This window comes from Pristiophorus japonicus, chromosome 1 (assembly GCF_044704955.1).
Source record: "Pristiophorus japonicus isolate sPriJap1 chromosome 1, sPriJap1.hap1, whole genome shotgun sequence".
NCBI lineage: Eukaryota > Metazoa > Chordata > Chondrichthyes > Pristiophoridae > Pristiophorus > Pristiophorus japonicus.
The window spans coordinates 296356457-296379295 of NC_091977.1; the positions used below are offsets into that span (position 1 = coordinate 296356457).

The following is a 22839-nucleotide window of genomic DNA, read 5'->3' on the forward strand; positions in this document are numbered from 1 at the left end:
TTACCGTCTCATCTGAAAGACGGCACCTCTGACAGTGCAGCACTCCCTCAGCAATGTATTGGAGTGTCAGCCTAGATTTTTGCGCTCAATCTCTGGAGTAACACTTAAACCCACAACCTTCCGACTCAAAAGCGAAGATGCTACCAACTGAGCCGTGGCTGACTCAAAAACCTCACTCAGAAACCACAGTATACCCAACATTAGAAATCTCACAGTAGGAAGTTGTATTTTTGAGGTTATATGAAGGTAGAAAGAGCTTTAGTTTACTTTGACTGAATTGGGAAATCTCTGATATTGACATTGGATGCCTAAAATGAAAAAAAGTTTCATTTGCATCGTTCACCTTGATGGGACAATAAAAAAGTCATGCAAAAAAGGGTTAACTATGAGGTGAAGATAAGGATGTTGGACTAGAAAAAGTAATATTAAGTGAAAGAAGGAATCTGGACCAGGAGAGTTAGAAAACAAGATGGATTAGAACTGTGAAGTCTTCAAATAGAAGATGAATAGAGTACAAAATAAATAGATTCCTAAAAGTAAGTGCATCAAAGGAGAGAGTTCCATGGATAAAAAGAGAGGTTAAAATTAAAACTTAAATTGTAGAGCTATTATAAAATGAAGGCCAACAATAAATGAGGGGGGAACTGCAAGGCCCTTCAGGATGGATCTTGCAATATTGAGTTGTAGGACACAAGCCCATGTCTAACAATTCCCCAAACAGCAAATGTTCAGATTTCAACTAAGTGGTTATCAATAGGGACTGAACAATAGATAGAGATCTCCTCACCCAGGAGAGAAAAAAAAACAAGTAGGTAGTAAGTGGAAGGAGGCAAACGTGTGGAGAAGTGAGGTATAGACTTTATTAATATTTTGTAAATCCATAGCTAGCTATGTAGAGAAATAACACTTCCAATTTTCAGAATCAAGGCACCAACTGGATCCCCCGCTCATCAGATCTGCTGTTACACTTAGCTTAAATGGTCATTTTATCACTTTTATAGCCTCACTGCCATGGAGCACTAAGTTATACGGAACCAGAAATGATATTAGCATTTACTGTTGGTGTATTTGCAACGTGTAGTGCAAAAGCAATGCAACCTAGCCTAAGAATTACCTTTAAAACTGTTAAGATACTTATCATAAATGGCACAGACTGAACACCTTAAAATTAGTCAAATTACTATTTTATTCAATGTTATTGTACACATGACCAATAGTTACAAAAGTAAAAATTCCATAGCAATCATCAGGAAAAAATTCTGAAATGTGATCAAACTGTACATTAACAGACTGGTCTTGTCCATGGTCAGATGGGAAAGGGGAATAAATTGCAAAAAAGCAATTCAAATGAAGCTCCTTTGTTATATAGCTGGTCTTTATTATTTCTGCAGATTTTCCTTCCAGGACAGCAAAGGAAGAATATGTGGTTTGCAGTCTAAAAAAAAATACATTCATAAGAATGAGTTTAATATGTAAAAATGCACACAGTATTACTAGCTCAAACCCATTTTCACATACATTCTAATTTCTTACTACTGTACAAAAATAGGGGTAATTTTTTGATTTTACACTCCGGCAAATTCAGACATGCACCACACAAACGAGCATTTAAAGATGGCAAGGTTCCTAATGCAACACTATCTTGAAAAACTGCACCATAAACTTTAAATTTTTACGTTCCGCAGGGATGAAGCTCAAACTTAGATTGCATTAAGGGTAAGTGGAAAGGACAGGCTACATAAATTCATATGCAAATTCTATGGCACTAAAAAAATGAGAACTTGCATTTATTTCATATCTTCAACGTACTACAGCCAATTAAATACTTTTTTGGAGCTCAGTTATGTAGGTAAAAGTGGCAGTCACTTCGCATACAGCAAGGTCGCATGAACAAATTAGATAAATGGTCAAAAAATCTCTGTGGTGCTGGTTGTTGAAGGATAAATGTTAGCCAGATCTCTCATTTGCTCTTTGAACAGTGCCATGAGATTTAAGGCAACTTCAACAGGCAGACAGGGCCCCAGTTTAACATCTCATCGGAGTGGAAAACACTTCAGATAATGCAGCACTGAAGCGCTAGCCTAGATTATGTGCTCAAGTCCTGAAAGTGGCACTTGAAGCAGTAACCTCCTAACCAGAGGCAAGGGTGCTACCACTGAGCCAAGCTGACTGCTACATATACAGTATCCAAACTGTGACTTAGCAAGCCAATGGTCACCTGAATCATCAACTCATTTGTTCACATCTTGACTGACCAAGTGTTTCCTGCATTTTCTGTTACTGCCTCAAGACATCAGTGAGTCAGCACAAGCTTGTGCATGTGCAATTTAACAAAAAAAACCCTCACTTTTAAGCCTCAAATTATTTCACACTAATCTGATTAGTAGCCATGTTAAGCAAAAACTTCATAAAAGTACAAATGAAGGAGGATGGTTGTACATCTGTTTGGAACGGACACTAAAGATTGAGGTGGTTAAGCAGTGGTAGAATTTGGGTCAATTAATACAGGTTGAACCACTGTGGTCCTGCACCCTCGGGACCTGACCGGTGCCGAAACAGAGAATTTGCCGAACCACAAGAGGTCAGCAGTATTGTCATAGCGAAAGCTCCCTCAGGGAGGTTTTAAATTATTTCAGAGTAGGAACAAGGTTAACAATCCTTGCTGCAGTCATAAATAAAGGTATGGATGGAATAAATCCCTCCATCCACCAAAATCAGCTCCCGTCATTCAGAACGTACTATGACAGCACTCAATCCCCCCAGACTCTAGATCAAGAAAGCACAGATGCCCTTCAGGAGTCACAATGAGCAGACTGACAAAAGGTCCCCACAAAATGGCAATACAAGACACAGAAAGGAAGTAAGCTCGTGAGGATCCTGCACTTCAACAGTGCAGAAACTGGGATGCCACCCACGCAAAGCGGCAGTTCCGCAAATTAATGCTGAACCATGGATGTTTCAATACCAGAGAGTCAACCTGTACTACAAATGGAGAGAACCATGGCTCAATAGTAGAATTCCTGCCTGTGTCAGAAGGCTATGGGTTTGAGCCTCACTTCAGACAGCCCTAGACGTGGAGATGAGAGTCTCTGAATACGGAGTTGACATCTAGTGGCAAACTTGCGTTTAACGCGAGTGGAATGGCTTCCTCTATCCCAATCGTATCTAGCCTTTCCCTGCGGTCAGGTTAACGACCTGGCCACATAAAAAGGGATCAGAACTGATGAATGGTCATCGACCTGAAACATTAACCATGTTTCTCTCTCCACAGATGCTGCCTGACCTGCTGAGTATTTCCCAGCATTTTCTGTATTCATTATGGAAACAACCCAAAGCATGATAAAAGTAGTTGAAGAAATGGGGTGCCTCGTGTGTCGCTTGTGCACAGGAGAGAGAGAGAGCACTACAATTAGAATGAATCAGTTAGCATTCTCAGACATCCTTTCAGACTACTGGAAATCATTGCAATTAAATTGGAACATCTATCCTATTTTAAAAGTCTAGTATTTTTGAGTCTTAAATTCTGATGGGTTTGAGATTAATATAGTGAGGCGTCTAGTTCAAGCGTTTGGGAAAGGTTTTTCAGATTGATGCATGATCTTTGTTTAAATTTTAAGTTGAACAAAGTACTCCAACCTTAGTGATAAAGCAGATTTTGTTCTCTAGATAAATCTGAATTCCCATTAAACATACAGCTAACTTGCCATAGTAGCTTATGCTTAGACCTGGGTTTTTTGAAATTCACTGTAGGCAATATCCTATTTGCAAGCTTTGCATAATGCCTGCTTAATCATTCATTCAGCACACCTAAAGTGAATGAACTTCCAAATTATGTCAGTAAATTCCTGTGCTGATCACTACAAACTGGATATTCACAGTAAATACACAGAATTCCAGATTTAATCAGGCATGATTGATGTAATTTGCTTCATCATAATGTTATCCTTGGGGCAGGTTTCTGTAGGAGAACAGTATGGATTCACTATTATTGCGAGCACCCGCTTGTTTCACTTAGAATAATTAGTTATGTAGATCCAAATACAGTTGTTGCCTGACAATCAATCACATGAAACAAATTAAATCTCTAAAAAGGTACGTACCTGAAATGCCAAGTTGGCTCTAACTCATCTTTATGCCTGCACATCAACTAGCTCTGGTGGCATTGATGATTTAGGATGTTTGTTCTCAAAGTGCTATTTAAATGTTTTGGGATCCAGCATCTGAGTCTAATACAGGCAAAGTTATGATACATGATCAAATACAATCAAGTTAGATACAGCTAGATCAAAAGTCAACCTAAGTTATAACTAAAGTCGAGACCTGTACAATATGGAACAGCAGCTAGAAGATTTTTTTTTTTTTTAAAACACTAATTTTTAGGAAGTTCCAATTTTCTCAGTTTATTTTCATGCTGCTGATTTTTCAATTAGATTTATTGTTCTCTGGGCTTTACATTGAAAAGAATAAAGGCTATAGTAGACTCCCAAGGGTCCTGGCCAACATTCCTCCCTCAATTAACACTAAATAAGATTATATTTAACTGCAAAATGGTCACTGCATTGGAGTAATTCATGTATATGCAGTGTTTTAAGACATTTCTCCACAAATTGGTTTTGCTGAAGCAGTTTCAGATGAATTTGTAAAATGAATTCCTATTCAAAACAGATTATTCTTTCCAAGTGAAGCTCCTTTAACAAAGTCCCACAGTTCCTTGTTCTCAATCTTTCTATCACGAATTAATTAGGCAGGACCAATAGTTATGGTTGTTTCATCCACTAGGTGAACTGCCAAGAATACAAATTAGGTGGCATATTCTGGTATATGGCATGCCAATTTGTGGCTTCAATATAGAAGCAATCAAGACCCCCTAATGTACAGTAAATGTTACAAGATGAGAAAGCAAATCTCATCTAACTGATTTAATTTTCTTGTTGTTTAGTAACAGCAACAGTGTACAACTAACCAGCTCTTCCAGTTTCAAAGATCTATTTTCTGCCAAACACACAAATCCTGCACTGAATCCAAGGGAGTAGTAATTTTCTAAGTTTTTATTTTACTCCCTTTAAAGTTTTTTTTGAGAAACATATAAACACACTTTAAAGAATGTTCCTGTGGCAACATTGTGACTATTGCAAGCTAAAGGACAGTCAACACAGAAAGGAATCAAGAGCTTTCAACAAGATAAAGTTAATAAAAACAATTGGTCTGGGCTTTGTATAACAGCCCAACAGGCACATTCTAAATGAATATAACTTTTTCGTGTATGTACAATTATATTCGAATAAATAATAAAACTTGGGCTGCTGTGTAAAGACATAATTTTATATGGAACATCAACTTGTGAAAGAAGTCTAACTTACAAAATAGATGTGTGTGTGTGGATTTGATTGTCTACATTCTAGACCGAAAGGCAGAATCTGCCATTCCTTCCATTAACCATGAGTGATATATATCACTGTTGTCATACTTCATTAGGTTCTAAATTAGGATGAAGAGCTGCTCAGAAGAATGCTTGGTCCCCAGCTCTCCTTACCCTACAGACAGAGCAAGTGTAGACAAGAGGTGCTTTTGCAGCAGTTTTCTGATCATGTCATTTTTTTTTCCTGTTCAGCCTGCTTCTTTGCATTCCATTGCTGGGATTGAAGCTTCTGATGTCCACGGGCCATACCTAGGTAGACAACAAAAGAATCAATGCTATAATATTAGTTAGCCACACAGATTATTACTAATAGTCCACATATGTCACACCTTGTAAGCCATGACTGGCCAACTAAGAAACAAGTTAGAAACATTCTATACACATTTTACATGTACATTTTTTTTTTAAATTGCCATCTGAACTGAATTGCTTATCCATAATTTCCAGAATGTAAAGCATTCAACAAACTATTTCCATCGAATGTATCCTATGGAAGGAACCCCTTCCATTAGAAAGAACTTGAAGAATTCATTTTATATTGCAGTTGATGCAATTGAGGAGGAGTATTTGTGGAATACTAGCTTCTCCATCAAGCAATTTAATAATGTATTTTGTAACCAAGAAAGTGAAAGCACAGCTTGATACTAAAATCAAAACAGGTCATTAAAATTCATGACAGGATATCATAAATACATGCATTGTTGGTATACCCATTGAAGTTAGCTAATCATCATCATAGGCAGTCCCTCAGAATCGAGGAAGACTTGCTTCCACTCTTAGCATGAGTTCTTAAGTGGCTGAACAGTCCAATACGAGAACCACAGTTCGTCACAGGTGGGACAGATAGTCATTGAGGGAAAGGGTAGGTAGGGAGCCTAGTTTGCCGCACGCTCCTTCCGCTGCCTGTGCTTGATTTCTGCATGCTCTCAACGACGATACTCGAGGAGCTCAGCACCCTCACGAATGCACTTCCTCCATTTAGGGCGGTCTATGGCCAGGGACTCCCAGGTGCCAGTGGGGATGTCGTACTTTATCAGGGAGGCTTTGAGGGTGTCCTTATAATGTTTCCTCTGCCTGCCTTTGGCTTGTTTGCTGTGGACGAGTTCCAAGTAGAGCGCTTGCTTTGGGAGTCTCGTGTCTGGCATACGAACTACGTGGCCTGCCCAGAGGAGCTGATCAAGTGTGGTCAGTGCTTCAATGCTGGAGATGTTGGCCTGGATGAGGACGCTAACGTTTGTGCATCTGTCCTCCCAGGATCTTGCGGAGGCATCGTTGGTGGCATTTCTCCAGCGACTTGGTGTCTACTCTACATGGTCCATGTCTCTGAGCCATACAGGAGGGCGGGTATTACTACAGCCCTGTAGACCATGAGCTTGGTGACAGTTTTGAGGGATTGGTCTTCAAACACTCTTTTCCTCAGGCGGCCGAAGGCTGCACTGGAGGCGGTGTTGGATTTCATCGTCAATGCCCGCTCTTGTTGATAGGAGGCTCCTGGGATAGGGGAAGTGGTACACGTTGTTCAGTGTCACGCCGTGTCTTGATGTCTGGGGGGGGCAGTGCTGTCCGGCTCCGAATCATCACTGGTTATACAGGAGAAGTAATAAATCTAGCCTATTAACAGTTATGTTAGCTATGATGATTCTGTGCGATTAATTTCAACAATTTCAGTTCTGAAAGGCAATGTGTCAAAATTGCCCATAATTCAACACACATCAGCAAACAAGCTACAAAGATGGCAGGGTATGAGAAGTGAAAACATCACACTGGTTATTTTGGGGATATGCTTTTTGTACAGACTAATGCACAATGGTACTTTATTGGTACAGAGCAGGAAGCTTTAATCTATATTCAGCGATTGCTCCACCTGATCTGCCAGTACTTTATGCAGTGTTGGCATCGTCATTTTGGCAAGCACAAAATTTAAGGCAAAACCTGAAAAATGCTGAGACAAAATCGAAGCGTTGCAATGAATTAACATTGTGTGTCTCAACCTCCTTAACCAAGCTTTTGCTCAACGCCCCTAATTTTTCCTCTTGCTTCAGTGCCAATTTGTTTACATCTCTGAAGTGTCTAGGAACTTTCCTATGTTAAAGGTTCTAAATAAATGCAAGTTGTTGTGATACAGTAATATTTCTTTCAGGCTCTGTACTTGTACTGCCATGTTTTGCAAAGTTACAATCCGTAGAAGTTTGAGGTTTTGTCTATTCCTGGAAAGCAACCCATTACAACTAGAACAACTGATTTACAGTGACCAAGTCAAATTTTGTTTGTATTGCATGAAATTCTAGAATTTTTAAATCAATGTTTTGGGATCTAATTCCACAATTTCATCCTCCTTCCTTCACCCCACATATCAGTGGCCTTGATTATAATAAATTAGCAATTTCTCCACCATCTGTAGTAAGGCTTTTTTGCTTAATCATGGAAGCAAATATCACTCAGAAGTCAACTACAACAGAAGCATTTTTATATCTGCCCCCCCACCCCAATTTTCTCTCCTCCTAAAAAGGCACTGATTGTTGGGATATAGTCCACAGGTGACAACCAACTTCTCGTAGCTCATCTATGCAGCCATTATCTACATGTTCTGGGCATTAAGTCAACTGCAAATTTGGCTGAGCCCAACTGTCCTCTCGAGCTCCAGCAAGGGTGGATGCAGACCAATGAACCACAGAAATCTTAGTTGATTTCTTCCTCTCATGCCATGAGCACCAAGGTGAGTTATAGCACTCCCACCATGATCTTTTCTGAAATCAGCTAACTCAGGAATGAAAAGGGTGGGGCGGGTGGTCGAAGAAGAAAGATGGAGAAGGCATTTTGCCTCGAGAGAGCATTGTGACAAATAAATCAGGATGAAGCAAATTTAGTTGATAAAGAATATGCCAAGCTGCATATCATAGCATTGACTTAAGTGCAATTTTTCCTGCAACATCAGCACCAATCTTTTCCAAGACCTGGTTGGAAACACATGACCATGTAGTTGAACGCAATTGGTCATGAATACTCTGTTTAGTTGCTGATAAAACACAAGCATAGGAACAACCAGATGGACATGAGACAATAGCTGTTTTCTTGCCCTGTGGTCTGGAGATTCTGGTTTCATCTACCTATTCCAGGGATTTGTATTACACTATTAGTTTCAGTATGTACATCTTTCAGTTTTCATTAGCTTATGCATGTAACCTATTACATTTAAACCTTCTACTTAATGTTCACAATTGATTGGAGTGTTATCCAGCTTTTTAAGATGCTTACAATCTGCCAAGTACAATGTTTTGAATAAAGACCCATGTTCTTATCCCATCCACCTCCTTTTGTTGCAGTTCCCCAGGTAGCAGCAGGTAACAAGGTAGATAAAATAATTTTTTTTAAAATAACTACATAAATGTCAAAAAGGATTGTAAACAGAAGTTTATGAACAAACAAGTTGCAAAACAAAGGGAATAAAGGGGCAAGAAGCTAGAGGGAAGAAAAAAAACGACTTGCATTTATATAGCGCCTTTCATGACCACTGGACGTCCCAAAGCACTTTACAGCCAATGAAGTACTTTTTAATGGAGTGTAGTCACTGTTGTAATGTAGGAAACATGGCAGCCAAGTTGTGCACAGCAAACTCCAACAAACAGCAATAACCTGTTTTAGTGATGTTGATCGAGGGATAAATATTGGGTAGGACACCGGGGATAACTCACCTGCTCTTCTTCGAAGTAGTGCTACAACATATTTTACGTTCACCCAAGAGAGACTTCAATTTAATGTCTCATCTGACAGTGCAGCACTTCCTCACTACTGCACTGGAATGTCAGCCTAGGTTTTTGTGCTCAAGTCTATGCAGTGGAAATAGAAACTTAAACCTTCTGACTCAGGCGAGAGTGCTACCAGCTGAACCACTGCGGACACTGGTAGACAGGAGAGTTAAGAAAAAAGAAAGAAATACAGTTACAAGGAAAGAGTGAAAAGGTAGTGAAGAGGGCAGAAAATCAGAAGATAAAGAGCCAGTACAGGGAGAGAATAGGAACAGACTCGTTGGACCGAATGGTCTCCTATGCTGTACTCACATCTTTCTCCAGTTTCTTTTCAATCTCCCCTCATACCCTCGCCACACTCTTGTCCATGAAACCCACTTCCTGCTCCTTCGACCGTATTCCCACTAAATTGCTGACCACCCAACTTCCTTTTGTGGCTCCAATGTTTGCTGATCTTGTTAATGATTCTCACTTCTCGGTCATCTTCTCCTTCAAATCTGCCATTATCTCTATTCTCAAAAAAAACCAACCCTGGACCTCTCCATCCCATCTCCAACCTCCCTTTCCTCTCCTCTCCAAAGTCCAAAATCCGTGCCCACCTTTCCTGGAACTCAATGATTGGAGGAATTCAATCAGGTTTTTGCCCCTGCCACAGTACCAAAACAGCTTTTATCACCACAAGTGACTGAGATAAATTATCCCTCCTCATCCTTCTCAAACCATCTGTAAGCCTTTGAAACGGTTGTCCACTCCATCCATCTCCAATGTTTCTCCTCCGTCATCCAGCTGGGTGGGACTGCACTCACCTGGTTCCATTCTTATCTATCTAATCGTAGCCAGAGTATGACCTGCAATGGCTTCTCTATCTGCTCCTGCATCGTTATCTCTGGTGCCGCGCCCCCAAGGATCCATCCTTGACCCCCTCCTATTTCTCACCTACATACTGCCCTCGGCGACATCATCTGAAAACTGTCAGTTTCCACATGTATGCTGATGACACCCAGGTCCACTTCACCACCACTTTGAGACCCCTCCACTGTCTCTAAATTGTCAGTTTGTCGACATCTAGTACTGGATGAGCAGAAATTTCCTCCAACTAAATATTGTGCAGTTCAAAGCCATTATCTTTGGTCCCCGCCACAAACTCCGTTCCCTAATCACAGATTCCATCCCTCTTCCTAGCATCTGTCTGAGGCTGAACTAAACTGTTCGCAACCTTGGTGTCATATTTGACCTTGAAATGAGCTTCCAACCACATATCCGCACCAGAACCAAGACAGTCTATTTCCACCTCCGAAACATTATCCGTCTCCACTTCAGCTCATCAACTGCCGAATCCCCCATCCATGCATTTGTTACCTCTGGACTTCACTATTCTAATACACTCCTGGCTGGCCTCCCACACTCTACCCTAAATATATTCAAAAAGGAGTTAGATGAGGTCCTTACTACTAGGGGGATCAAGGGGTATCGCGAGAAAGCAAGAATGGGGTACTGAAGTTGAATGTTCAGCCATGAACTCATTGAATGGCGGTGCAGGCTAGAAGGGCCGAATGGCCTACTCCTGCACCTATTTTCTATGTTTTTATGTTTCTAAGTAAACTTGGTCATCCAGAACTCGGTTGCCCATGTCCTAACTTGCACCAAGTCCCATTCACCCATCACCCGCGCTTGCTGCCCTACATTGCCTCCTGGTTCAGAAACACCTTGATTTTAAAATTCTCATCCTTCTTTTCAAATCCTATCTCGAATCCCTTCCAGCCCCACAACCCCTCATCCCACCCCCTGATATAACTGCCTCTTCTAATTCTGCCCTCGAGCATCCCTGATTTTAATCGCTCAACCATTGGTGGCCATGCCTTCAGCTGCCTAGGCCCTAAGTTCTGGAATTCCCTCCCTAAACCTGTCCACCTCTTACAAGACATTCCTTAAAACCTCTCTCTTCAACCAAGCTTTCGGTCATCTGCCCTAATTTCTCCTTGTGGGTCGGTGTCTAATTTTGTTTTATAACGCTCCTGTGAAGCGCCTTGGAACATTTTACCAAATTAAAGGCGCTATATAAAATACAAGTTGTACTATTCTATGATTACGGCGGAGTGGCACATCTTGGACAGCAACGTCCAGATTTTTGCATTTAACCATGCCTCTTCCCTCGCCTGATGTCTCTGTGATATGCAGTGAACGTCGTTAGCCGCACCAATGTTTTGACAATAAATTCAGGCCCAAAGTAGACTATGGAGCTGGAAGTTGGAAAGTTTGTCAATTACTGCCACGACAAACTCAGTTAAATGTTGTTCATGCATGAAAAATAAGGGAATTTGAGGCAGTCAACTTCAAGTGATATTTTCTAGCAACTGGGAGTAATGCAGGAATCTTGATTTCAGACAATATAAATTGCATGAAACTGGAGCTATTAATAATCCTGTGAACGACAAGGTGATTATAGCCTTGAAGTTGAGTTCATCAAGCAATATGCTACTAATTACTGTAAAACAGCTGCTGCACATTACTGGAGTTCATACATGTGCTATTTAAAAGGTCGCATGCCAATACAGGAATTATGCAATAGTATGCACACAAAATCTTTGCATAGCGACTATATATAAAATGGTCCCTCAATTTTTAAGTTTCAATTAATTTAAAATAGAGATAAACATTAATAAGCTCTCCAACCTAAATGGGGTCATGCAATCGGATTGAGTTCTGAACATTAGCTTCTACACCACAGCAATCAATCATTTCCATAGTCCCTCGCAGTTGAGTGTCAAAGGCCTTTGACACGATCAACCGCGAGGACTATGGAGCGTCCTTCTCCGTTTCAGCTGCCCCCAAAAGTTTGTCACCATCCTCCGCCTGCTCCACGATGACATGCAAGCTGTGATCCTAACCAACGGATCCATCACAGACCCAATCCATATCCGGACTGGGGGTCAAGCAGTACTGTCATTGCGCCAACCCGCTTCTTGATCTTCCTCGCTGCAATGCTCCAACCTCACACTCCAACAAGCGCCCCGCTGGAGTGAAACTAAACTATAGAACCAGTGTGAACCTGCTCAACTTTCATCATCTCCAGGTCAGATCCAAGACCGTCTGTCGTCGATCTACAGTACGCGGACAACGCTTGCGTCTGCGCGCAGAGACTGAACTCCAAACCATAGTCAACATCTTCACCGAGGCGTACGAAAGCATGGGCCTTACACTAAACATCCATAAGACAAAGGTCCTCCACCAACCTGACCCCATCACACAGCACTGTCCCCCAGTCATCAAGATCCACGGCACAGCCCTGGACAACTTTCCATACCTCGGGAGCCTATTATTAGCAAGGGCAAACATCGACGACGAGGTTCAACACTGCCTCCAGTGCGCCAGCTGAGGAAAAGAATGTTCGAAGATCAGGCCCTCAAATCTGCCACCAAGCTCATGGTCTACAGGGCTGTAGTAAAACCAGCCCTCCTGTATGGCTCAGAGACATGGACCATATACAGTAGACACCTCAAATCGCTGGAGAAATACCACCAACGACGTCTCTAAGATCCTGCAAATACCCTGGGAGGACAGACGCACCGTTAGCGTCCTCGATCAGGCCAATATCCCCAGCAGCGAAGCACTGACCACACTCAACCAGCTCCGTTGGGCGGGCCACATTGTTCGCATGCCTCAAGCTAGACTCCCAAAACAAGCGCTCTACTCTGAACTCCTACACGGCAAGCAAGCCCAAGGTGGGCAGAGGAAACGTTTCAAGAACACCTTGATAAAATCCCCACCGACACCTGGGAGTCCCTGGCCAAAGATCGCCCATTTCACCAGTCTGTCTACATCCTCCTGAAGTCTGTTACTATCCTCCTCACTGTTAACTACATTTGAGTTTCGGGTCATCTGCAAACTTTGAAATTATGCTCTGTATACCCAAATCCAGGCCATTAATATATATCAAAAAGAGCAATGGTCCTAATACCGACCCCAGGGGAACACCACTGTATACTCCCCGCCAGTCTGAAAAACAGCCACTCACCACTACTTTCTGTTTCTGTCCCTTAGCCAATTTTGTATCCATGCTACCATTGTCCCTTTATTCCCATGGGCCTTAATTTTGCTAACGTCTATTATGTGGAACTTTATCAAACGCCTTTTGAAAATTCATATTCACACCATCTACTGCACTACTTTCATCAACCCTGTCCGTTACTTCATCAATAAACTCATCCAGTTATGTAAAACATGATTTGCCTTTAAGAAATCCGTGCTGGCTATAATTTATTAATCCATATTTTTCAAATTTACAATTGATTTTGTCTTGGATTATTTTCTCTAAAAGTGTCCCTACCACTGACATTAGGCTGACTGCCCTGCAGTTGCCTGGTTTAGCCCTCTTTTTCTGAACAAGTGTAATATTTGCAATCCAAAGTCCTCTGGCACCGCTCCCATATTTAGGAAAGATTGGAAGATTGTGGCCAGAGCCTCCAGTATAAAAATCATTAGAATCACAACAATTGAAAAATGCTACAAAAGCTGTCACTCAACTATTTTTTCTGGACAGACTGAGATGGTGAATCAGGCTGACTTGGGTTTATCCACCAGTGATTGTCAGCTCATATGTGATTTTTAAAATGCTTCTTTTAATTGTATTTGCACAAGTTTACAATTAAGGGCTCAATTTTTCCCAAAGACATTTTTTGACGTATTGCCAGAGTTAGGTCCGTTTTTTTAGGCCACAACGGCTCCAAAAATAAGTGTGCCATGTTCCCCCGCCCCTTTTTAAAAAAAAATTGGCGCCGCACAGCAGGTCCTGTAGCTTCGGGGGGGGGGGGGGGGGGGGGGGGGGGGTGTGTGAAGCCTAATGTCTGCGCTGAAAAAATGCCGCCCCTTCTACGCATGCACAGGGGGAGAAAAAAAAAAGGACGTTTTGACGTGATTCCTATGGGCACACATGCGCAGTACAGCTCCCGGTTTGCAATCGGCCATTTTTAAAGAGCCAATTGCGTGTGGGAAAACTTTGAGTGCTGTGTGAGAACTTTAATTATCATTGGAAAAATCAGAGCTGCAATACAAGATGTACCGCAGCGCAAGGACCAAGAATTTCTTACAGTATGAAGGAGGCACTAGTTACTGTAATTGAGGCCAGATGGCACGAGCAGGACACCAACAGAGGTCACATAAAAGTTCCACTCAAAAGAAATGAAGTAACGCTGGAACCAACTTGAAGATTACTGTGCAATGTTGACCACCCCGAGGTCTTAAGGCCAGTGTAAAAAGAAGTGGCAGGACCTTGGTCAAGTAGTTAGTGGAAATAATATTTTCATTTTTCAATGGAACTGCAAATGTAAATGTGACCAGCTGTATGTCCCACCCAGCAGGAAGACACCCTCTATAAAAAGTTATATTTTCATCTTTGCAGAGGAAGGTGGCACACAAGAGAACTTGAACAGGAGGAGGCCCGGCAAATCTGCACCCACAGACACCCTTGGAAGACAGGGTCGCTGCTTTGATGGGTCGTGCCTGGAGAAAAGCCACCACCACTGCACAAGCTGTGCCCACACTCAAGGGAGCGAGCAAGTCCTGCAAATTCCATATTCTGGCTTTGCTAAAAGTTAAGTGCTGTGCAGGCTAGCCATGCTTCGGTTCATCGGGCTGTCTCCGTCAGCTACGCTTCGGTTGATGCAATGATTTATCGTGGTCCTTCAAAAGGAGTCTGCTGCCTGCGCTGAGAGAGCCTACTCATGCCACCCTGCCCTCTCCTCTACTGCTAACTATTTGTCTGTTCTGTTATATTTTGCAGAACTTGAGGCTGAAGCCGATGCAGATGATTCAGACGCGGACGAGCCTGAAGAGGAGAACATCTTCCAATCCCACCTTCCAGACCAAGAGCATGGGGGTGAGGGGGAGGGGCAGGGTGAAGCCCCCCACTGTGGAGGTGGTTCCGGTGCCGCCCATTGAGGTGCCAGCCCTTTTCCCGTGTGTTGGGACATTACATGGTTTTACACTGTCCGAGGCTGCCGGTTCCAGTGGGGTGCAGCGAGACACATCCAGGGTGCAGGATGTAACCGATGTGATTCAGATGATGGCAATGACCTTACGGGATCACTCCTAGACACTATCAGACAACACAACATTAAGAACAGGTCCAAACAGTAAACATGGTCCATTTGGAATAATTGCCGCTGAGCCTTCAGGCAGCAAAGCGTTCATGGATGAGCTGCTGGCGCAAGGCTCGAGCAATCGTTAAAGGGGCACGGCGGCCCACCCTCCTCCGCCGTGCTCAGGTAGTTGCATGGCTTCCTCGTTATCTGCATCTTCCTCATCAGCCACACTCACCTTAGGTGGGTCTTCTTCGACCAGCTGCTGCTGCCTCATGATGGCTAAGTTGTGCAGCGTGCAGCACACATCAGTGAACTGAGCGACAATCTCATGGGAGTATAGCAAGTAGCCTCTGGAATGGTCCAGGCATTGGAAACGTTGCTTCAAGATGCCAATGGTCCTCTCTATGATGCTGCATGTCACAATGTGCGACATGTTGAATTCCCAGTCAGCTTCTGTCCAGATTACGTGTAGGGCCATGAGCTAGGTGGTGAGGCCGTACCCTTTATCTCCCAGCAGCCAACTTTGCCCTTCTGGCTGCTGCTGAAACATGACAGTTATAGCAATCTCACGTGGGATGAACGCATCATGGGTGCTCCCAGGGTATCTCGCATCAACTGCCATGATGCGATGCACGTCGTCACAGACGAGCTGCACATTCACGGAGTGGAAAACTTTTCTGTTCATGTACATCTCGGAATCCTCCAAAGGTGCTCGCAAGGCGATGTGGGTACAATCAATGCAGCTCTGTACCTTCGGGAAGTCAGCAATCCTGGAGAAGCCTCCAGTCCTGTCACACATTGCCTGGGCAGTCATGGGGAACTTTATGTAGTCATTCCCCTGGGCGTATAATGCAGCAGTCACCTGCTGAATGGAGATGTGTTGCATGTTGAGAAATGGCACACACATCCCCAGTTGTGGCCTGGAATGATCCAGATGCATAAAATGAAAGTGCAGCTGTAACCTTTACTTCAAGTGACAAAGCAGTCCTCCTGACACTTCCAGGGTGCAGGTCTGCTTTTATTAACTCTCAGATCTCAGTTACAACTTCTTTGCGGAAACGCAGCCTTCTCACAGTCTGCCTCACTCAGGTGCAGGTATGAACGCCTGTCCAGATATGGGCAAGGCCTCCTGTCCATTATCCTAGGTGCTCTGAACACTACGTGTCATTTGGCCCCTCGAGCCTGCTCCATTTCAATAAAATCATGGCTGATCTGATCATGGACTCAGCTCCACTTCCCTGCCCGCTCCCCATAACCCTTATTGCTCAAAAATCTGTCTATCTCCACCTTAAATATTCAATGACCCAGCCTCCACAGCTCCCTGGGGCAGAGAATTCTAGAGATTTATAACCCTCTGAGAAAAGAAATTCCTCCTCATCTCAGTTTTAAATGGGCCACCCCTTATTCTAAGATCCCTATGAGTGGAAATATCCTCCGTGCATCCACCTTGTCGAGCCCCCTCATTATCTTATAAGTTTCAAAAAGTTCACCTCTCATTCTTCTGAGCTCCAATGAGTATAGACCCAACCTATCTTCATAAGTCAATCCCCTCATTGCCAGAATCAAACTAGTGAACCTTCTCTAAACAGCCTCCAATGCAAGTATATCCTTCCTTAAATACAGAAGTAGTAGGTCACCTTTTTGATTGGAGGCTTGCTATGCAACTTCAGAGGGAGTTGAGTGTCAACGACAGTGTAGGACTGGAAGGATGGGCTGGCTAGAATAGGCAAGGGGTGTCAGCTTCCCTTCCCTGAAGGATACTGGTGAACTAGATGGGATTTTTTTTTAACAATTTGCCATCACACGTTACCAAAATTTGCTATGCTAGTCAGTACCGTTAACATTGCAAGGGCGCTGTTTTCACTAGTCATCTGCCTTGTAACAGAAGACCAGAACCTTCCGGATGCACGCTTGTTTCTCTTACACATTATTACGCAGTTCAGCAAATAAAGTTTGCCGCCAGAATGCATTTTGTAGGTTACACTTTTCAACAACAAAAATAAATTTGCACAAATCGCATAACTTTGCAAGAGAGCAAGTTCTGAAAATTATACACGTACTAGAAGAGTACAAAACCTACGGTTGATTTTGACGCCAATATATATTTTTTAAATCGCCTTCAAAAGGCAGCTCGAGGCCGCGCTCCATCAATGGACAGCATAATCTGACATTTACCGCAGTTTGTACTCGGGGAGTTCGGACTGAAGTGAAAATCCTTCACCATGGTGCACAAACACAAACACACACACTACACCATATGGAGGTTTCTCCTTCCCGCTCCCCTTGCAAAAAAAACACAGCATTCTCTGTCCCCACAGCTTCTTCTAAACGTTAACAAAATAATGAATTGGCAAAACTCAGTTTTTCAACTCACCAAGTCAGCTGCCAGCAATCTCTCTCTCTCCCCTCGCTCTCTCACGCGCACGTGACTCGGCTGTCAGCGCGGCGCTCACACTGCCTGAGCCGAGCCGAGCTGAGCGATGCTGGACACTGACGCCCCGCCCCCTTCTCTCAGCCGGCACCACGCTAACCGCCAGACACTCCCCACGAGCTGCGCTCGCGGCGCCGCCTCCGTTCAAACTCACCAATCGCCTCCTTCGCAGCTGACGTCATTCTGGTTTGGCCGCCGACGGGACACGCGAGAAGGAAACGGGCCTTCGCCGCCATTTTGCAGGATTCCTTGGGGTGGCCGTGATGAGATGGAAGGGCCAAAGGTATATTGGAGTTTAAGGCACGAATAGCGACCTTTAAAAAAAAGTAAACGATGTTTTTTTTGTTTATTTAGCGTCCTTAAGAGTTAGTATTGCTAGCCTTTGGAGAAAGTAGTGCACAGTGTTGTACAACAATAACTTATATTTATATAGCGCCTTTAAAGTGATAAAACGTCCCAAAGCGCATCACAGGAGTGTTACAAGACAAACATTTGACACCAAGTCACAAGGAGAAATTAAGATAGATAACCAAAAGCTTGTCAAAGAGGTAGATTTTAAGGAGCGTCTTACAGGAGGAAAACGAGGTGGAGAGGTTTAGGGTGAGTTCCAAAGCTTAGGACTTAGCTAACAGAAGGCACGGCCGCCAATGGTGGAACGATTTAAATCAAGGTTGCTCAAGATGTCCCAAAAATTTACAGCGCAAAAACAGGTCATTCTGTCCAACAGGTTTATGCTGGCATTTATGCTCTCTGCAAACCTACCCCCAGATTGCTTCATCTAATTCGATCAACAAATCCTTCTAATATAGAAACAGATACTGGAAATGCACAGCAGGTTTGGCACTATCGGTGGAGAAACAGAGTTAACGTTTCAGGTTGATGGCCTTTCATCAGAACAGATGAAATTGACCTGAAGCATTAACTCTATTTCTCTCTCCACAAATGCTGTCGGACCTGCTGAGTATTGCCAGCATTTTCTGTTGTATGCCAGATTTTCAGCTTCTGCAGTATTTTGCTTTTGTATAAACATATTCTAATCCTTTTCTTTGTGTGCTCATCTAGGTTCTCCTGAAATGTATCTATGCTATTTGCCTCAACTACACCATGTGGTAGTGAGTTCCACATTCTCACTATTGAATAAAGACATTTCTCCTGAATTCCTTATCAGATTTATTAGTGACTGTCTTATATTTATGGCCCCTAGTTTTGGATCAAATGGAAATAATGAAAATGAATGAAGCTGGGTGTTTCTCCGTAGGAAATACTCCATATAGGTTGATATGTACTGTTTATAATGCATGTTTCTTTGTATAAAATGGTTACAAAAAGAATATTTATGCAGTAGGTAGCATGAATACTTCATTTAAAAAAAATATTCTTGGGATGAGTGTGACATTAGCAGGGCTGCAATTATTTCCCACCCCAAGGCTTCTTCAACAGCATCTCCAAAAGCCATGACCTCTATCACTGAGAAGGACAAGGGTATTGATGCATGGGGACATCATCACCTCCAAGATCACCTCCAAGTTCCCTTCCAAGTCACACATTATCCTGACTTGGAAATATATCGCTGTTCCTTCATCGTCGCTGGGTCAAAAGCCTGGAAGTCGACCTAACAGCACTGGGAGTACCTTCACCACACAGATTGTAACGGTTCAAGAAGGCAGATCACCACCACCTTCTTGACGGCAATTACGGATGGGCAATAAATGCTGGCTTTGTCAGTGATGCCCACATCCTGGGAATGCATATTTAAAAAAAAATTCCCCAGAGAAGGTTTAGGTAGGCCTTCTTGAACAGGTGTAGTCAGAATCACTGTGGTGGTAGGTTGATAATGCAAGGATTTTTAAATCGGTGGTGATAATTGGCTAAGTCAGGATGCCATGTATTTTCTAAAGGTCACGCTTATTTGTACTGCAAAAATGGCCAACAGGCTCCACCCCTTATTTCTGATTGGTCCCCTTGGAGGATAAACCACACTCTGAAGTTTCACAGGAATGTGTCACTGGATCCGCCCATCCCAAGGTCTCACTGACTTTGCAAATTGTAACTCGATCCACTTTGACTTCCTGAAGCGACACAGGACAGAGCTCCCCAGAAGACAAGGGCTAGCCAAAGTCCCGTTACACCAGTCCAAGTACATCCCTCCCCCAGGCAAAGTGCCTTACACCAGTCCAAGTACAACTATTTTGAGTTGTATCAGTAATCATGTGCCCCGATTAAAGGGGGAGGGGACACACTCCAAAAAAGAGACTTTCCAGGTACCCCCTTGTTTATTTTTTTTTGAGGGCACCAAAACGCAAATTATGCAAATGCCCCCTGGCTAAAAAAGGTGGGGGGGGTTACTAAAAGCAGAAAATTAAAACAAATTAAACTTCAACCAATAAATTAAAATTAAAATTTAATGGCCAGGGGTGATGAAGCACTCCAGCGCCCACCTCTTGCGGAAGGCCGTGAGCATGCCGGTAAACAGCATGTGCTCCATCACCAGGGACACCCTGGCTTGGATATAACCGCGGCAGAGAGACAGGCAGTTGGGTTGAACGACCTCCTCGACCACCCGCTGTCTAGACCGGCTGATGGCCCCCTTGGCCATGCCCAGGGGGCCATCAGCCAACGAGGAGGACTTCCGAAGTGCCCGCTCCCCTCCGCACAGGGTGCCCAAAGATCAGGAGTGTGGGACTGAAGTGCAACCAGAATTTGGGGAGCAGCCAGTCCAAGTACATCCCTCCAGTGAAAGTGCCTTACCCCATCCAGTCCAGGTGCATGCCTCCCCCAGCCGAAGTGCCTTACCCAAGCGCAAGTGCATCCTCCCCCCACCGCCCCCCCATCCCCCATAGATGGGGCATTGTGTATGGATTGTTAACAGGTTTATTGGGTATGAAGTGAATAATGACGAATATCATTATTCTAGATATCATTCACTCCAACGATGTTCCTTGTAGGGGGCTGGAAGAGCGTGATCCTTTTTTCCGGAGTTCCATCTTTCCGCTCCGATTTTCCACCCCCTGCCCCCCACCACAGTGCCTCTCTTCCCCCCTGCCCCCCCACCACAGTGCCTCTCTTCCCCCCTGCCCCCTCCCACAGCGCCTCTCTTCCCCCCCCTGCTCCCCCCCACAGCGCCTTTCTTCACCCCCCTGCCCCCCCCCACAGCGCCACTCTTTCCCCCCCCTGCTCCCCCACCACAGCGCCTCTTTCCCCCCTGCGCCCCCCCCACAGCGCCTCTCTTCCCCCCCTGCCCCCCCACAGCACTTCTCTTTCCCCCCGCCAATCCATCTCTCTTCCACCCCAACCCCAGCCTCTCTCTCTCTCCCCCCCCAGCCTCTCTCTCTCCCCCCCCAGCCTCTCTCTTCCCCCCCACCCCCAGCCTCTCTCTTCCCCCCACCCAGCCTCTCTCTTCCCCTCCCCAGCCTCTCTCTCTCCCCCCCCACAGCCTCTCTCTCTCCCCCCCCAGCCTCTCTCTCTCCCCCCCCCCAGCCTCTCTCTCTCCCCCCCCCCCAGCCTCTCTCTCTCCCCCCCCCAGCCTCTCTTTCCCCCCCAGCCTCTCTCTTCTTCCCCCCCCCCAGCCTCTCTCTTCCCTCCCAGCCTCTCTCTTAGTCCCCAACCTCTCTCTTAGCCCCCAACCTCTCTCTTTTCCCCCCCAGCCTCTCTCTTTTCCCCCCCAGCCTCTCTCTTTTCCCCCCAGCCTCTCTCTTCCCCCCCCCAGCCTCTCTCTTCCCCCCCCCCAGCCTCTCTCTTCCCCCCCCCGCCTCTCTCTTCCCCCCCCGCCTCTCTCTTCCCCCCCCGCCTCTCTCTTCCCCCCCCGCCTCTCTCTTCCCCCCCCAGCCTCTCTCTTCCCCCCCCCAGCCTCTCTCTTCCCCCCCCCAGCCGCTCTCTTCCCCCCCCCAGCCTTTCTCTACCCCCCGCAGCCTCTCTCTTTCCCCCCCGAGCCTCTCTCTTCCCCCCCCAGCCTCTCTCTTCCCCCCCAGCCTCTCTCTTCCCCCCCCAGCCTCTCTCTTCCCCCCCCAGCCTCTCTCTTCCCCCCCAGCCTCTCTCTTCCCCCCCCAGCCTCTCTCTTCCCCCCCCAGCCTCTCTCTTCCCCCCCCCAGCCTCTCTCTTCCCCCCCCCCAGCCTCTCTCTTCCCCCCCCCAGCCTCTCTCTTCCCCCCCCAGCCTCTCTCTTCCCCCCCCCCCCAGCCTCTCTCTTTCCCCCCCCAGCCTCTCTCTTTCCCCCCCCAGCCTCTCTCTTTCCCCCCCCCCAGCCTCTCTCTTCCCCCCCCCCCAGCCTCTTTCTTCCCCCCCCCAGCCTCTCTCTTCCCCCCCCCCCCCAGCCTCTCCCTTTCCCCCCCCCCCAGCCTCTCTCTTTCCCCCCCCCAGCCTCTCTCTTTCCCCCCCCCCCCCAGCCTCTCTCTTTCCCCCCCCCCCAGCCTCTCTCTTTCCCCCCCCCAGCCTCTCTCTTTCCTACCACCCAGCCTCTCTCTTCCCCCCCCCCAGCCTCTCTCTTCCCCACCCCCAGCCTCTCTCTTCCCCCCTCCAGCCTCTCTCTTCCCCCCTCCAGCCTCTCTCTTCCCCCCTCCAGCCTCTCTCTTCCCCCTCCAGCCTCTCTCTTCCCCCCCAGCCACTCTCTTCCCCCCCCCAGCCTCTCTCTTCCCCCCCCAGCCGCTCTCTTCCCCCCCCCCAGCCTTTCTACCCCCCGCAGCCTCTCTCTTTCCCCCCCCCGAGCCTCTCTCTTCCCCCCCCTCCAGCCTCTCTCTTCCCCCCCCAGCCTCTCTCTTCCACCCCCCAGCCTCTCTCTTCCACCCCCAGCCTCTCTCTTCCACCCCCCAGCCTCTCTCTTCCCCCACCAGCCTCTCTCTTCCCCCACCAGCCTCTCTCTTCCCCCCACCAGCCTCTCTCTTCCCCCCACCAGCCTCTCTCTTCCCCCCCCCAGCCTCTCTCTTCCCCCCCCCAGCCTCTCTCTTCCCCCCCGCCAGCCCCAGCCTCTCTCTTTCCCCCCCGCACCCCCAGCCTCTCTCTTTCCCCCCCCCGCACCCCCAGCCTCTCTCTTTCCCCTTCCCCCCCCCCCCCACCCTCTCTCTTCACCCCCACTCCCACCTCTCTCTCCCCCCCTCCAACCCCAGCCTCTCTCTCCCCCCACCCCCAGCCCTCTCTCTTCCCCCCCACCCCCAGCCTCTCTCTTCCCCCC

The 22839-nt window shown here is 45.8% G+C and overlaps 1 long non-coding RNA gene and 1 pseudogene across 1 annotated transcript; one reads left to right on the forward strand and one right to left on the reverse strand.

Annotated features, from left to right (window-relative positions):
• Positions 1-1167: 1167 nt before the first annotated feature.
• LOC139271095 (zinc finger protein 706-like) lies at positions 1168-5666 on the reverse strand (annotated as a pseudogene).
• Positions 5667-17812: 12146 nt separating this feature from the next.
• Positions 17813-19007, forward strand: LOC139271111 (uncharacterized). Its single transcript, XR_011594877.1, has 2 exons — positions 17813-17959; positions 18739-19007. It is a non-coding gene; the product is annotated as an uncharacterized lncRNA (long non-coding RNA).
• The last annotated feature ends 3832 nt before the right edge of the window (positions 19008-22839 follow it).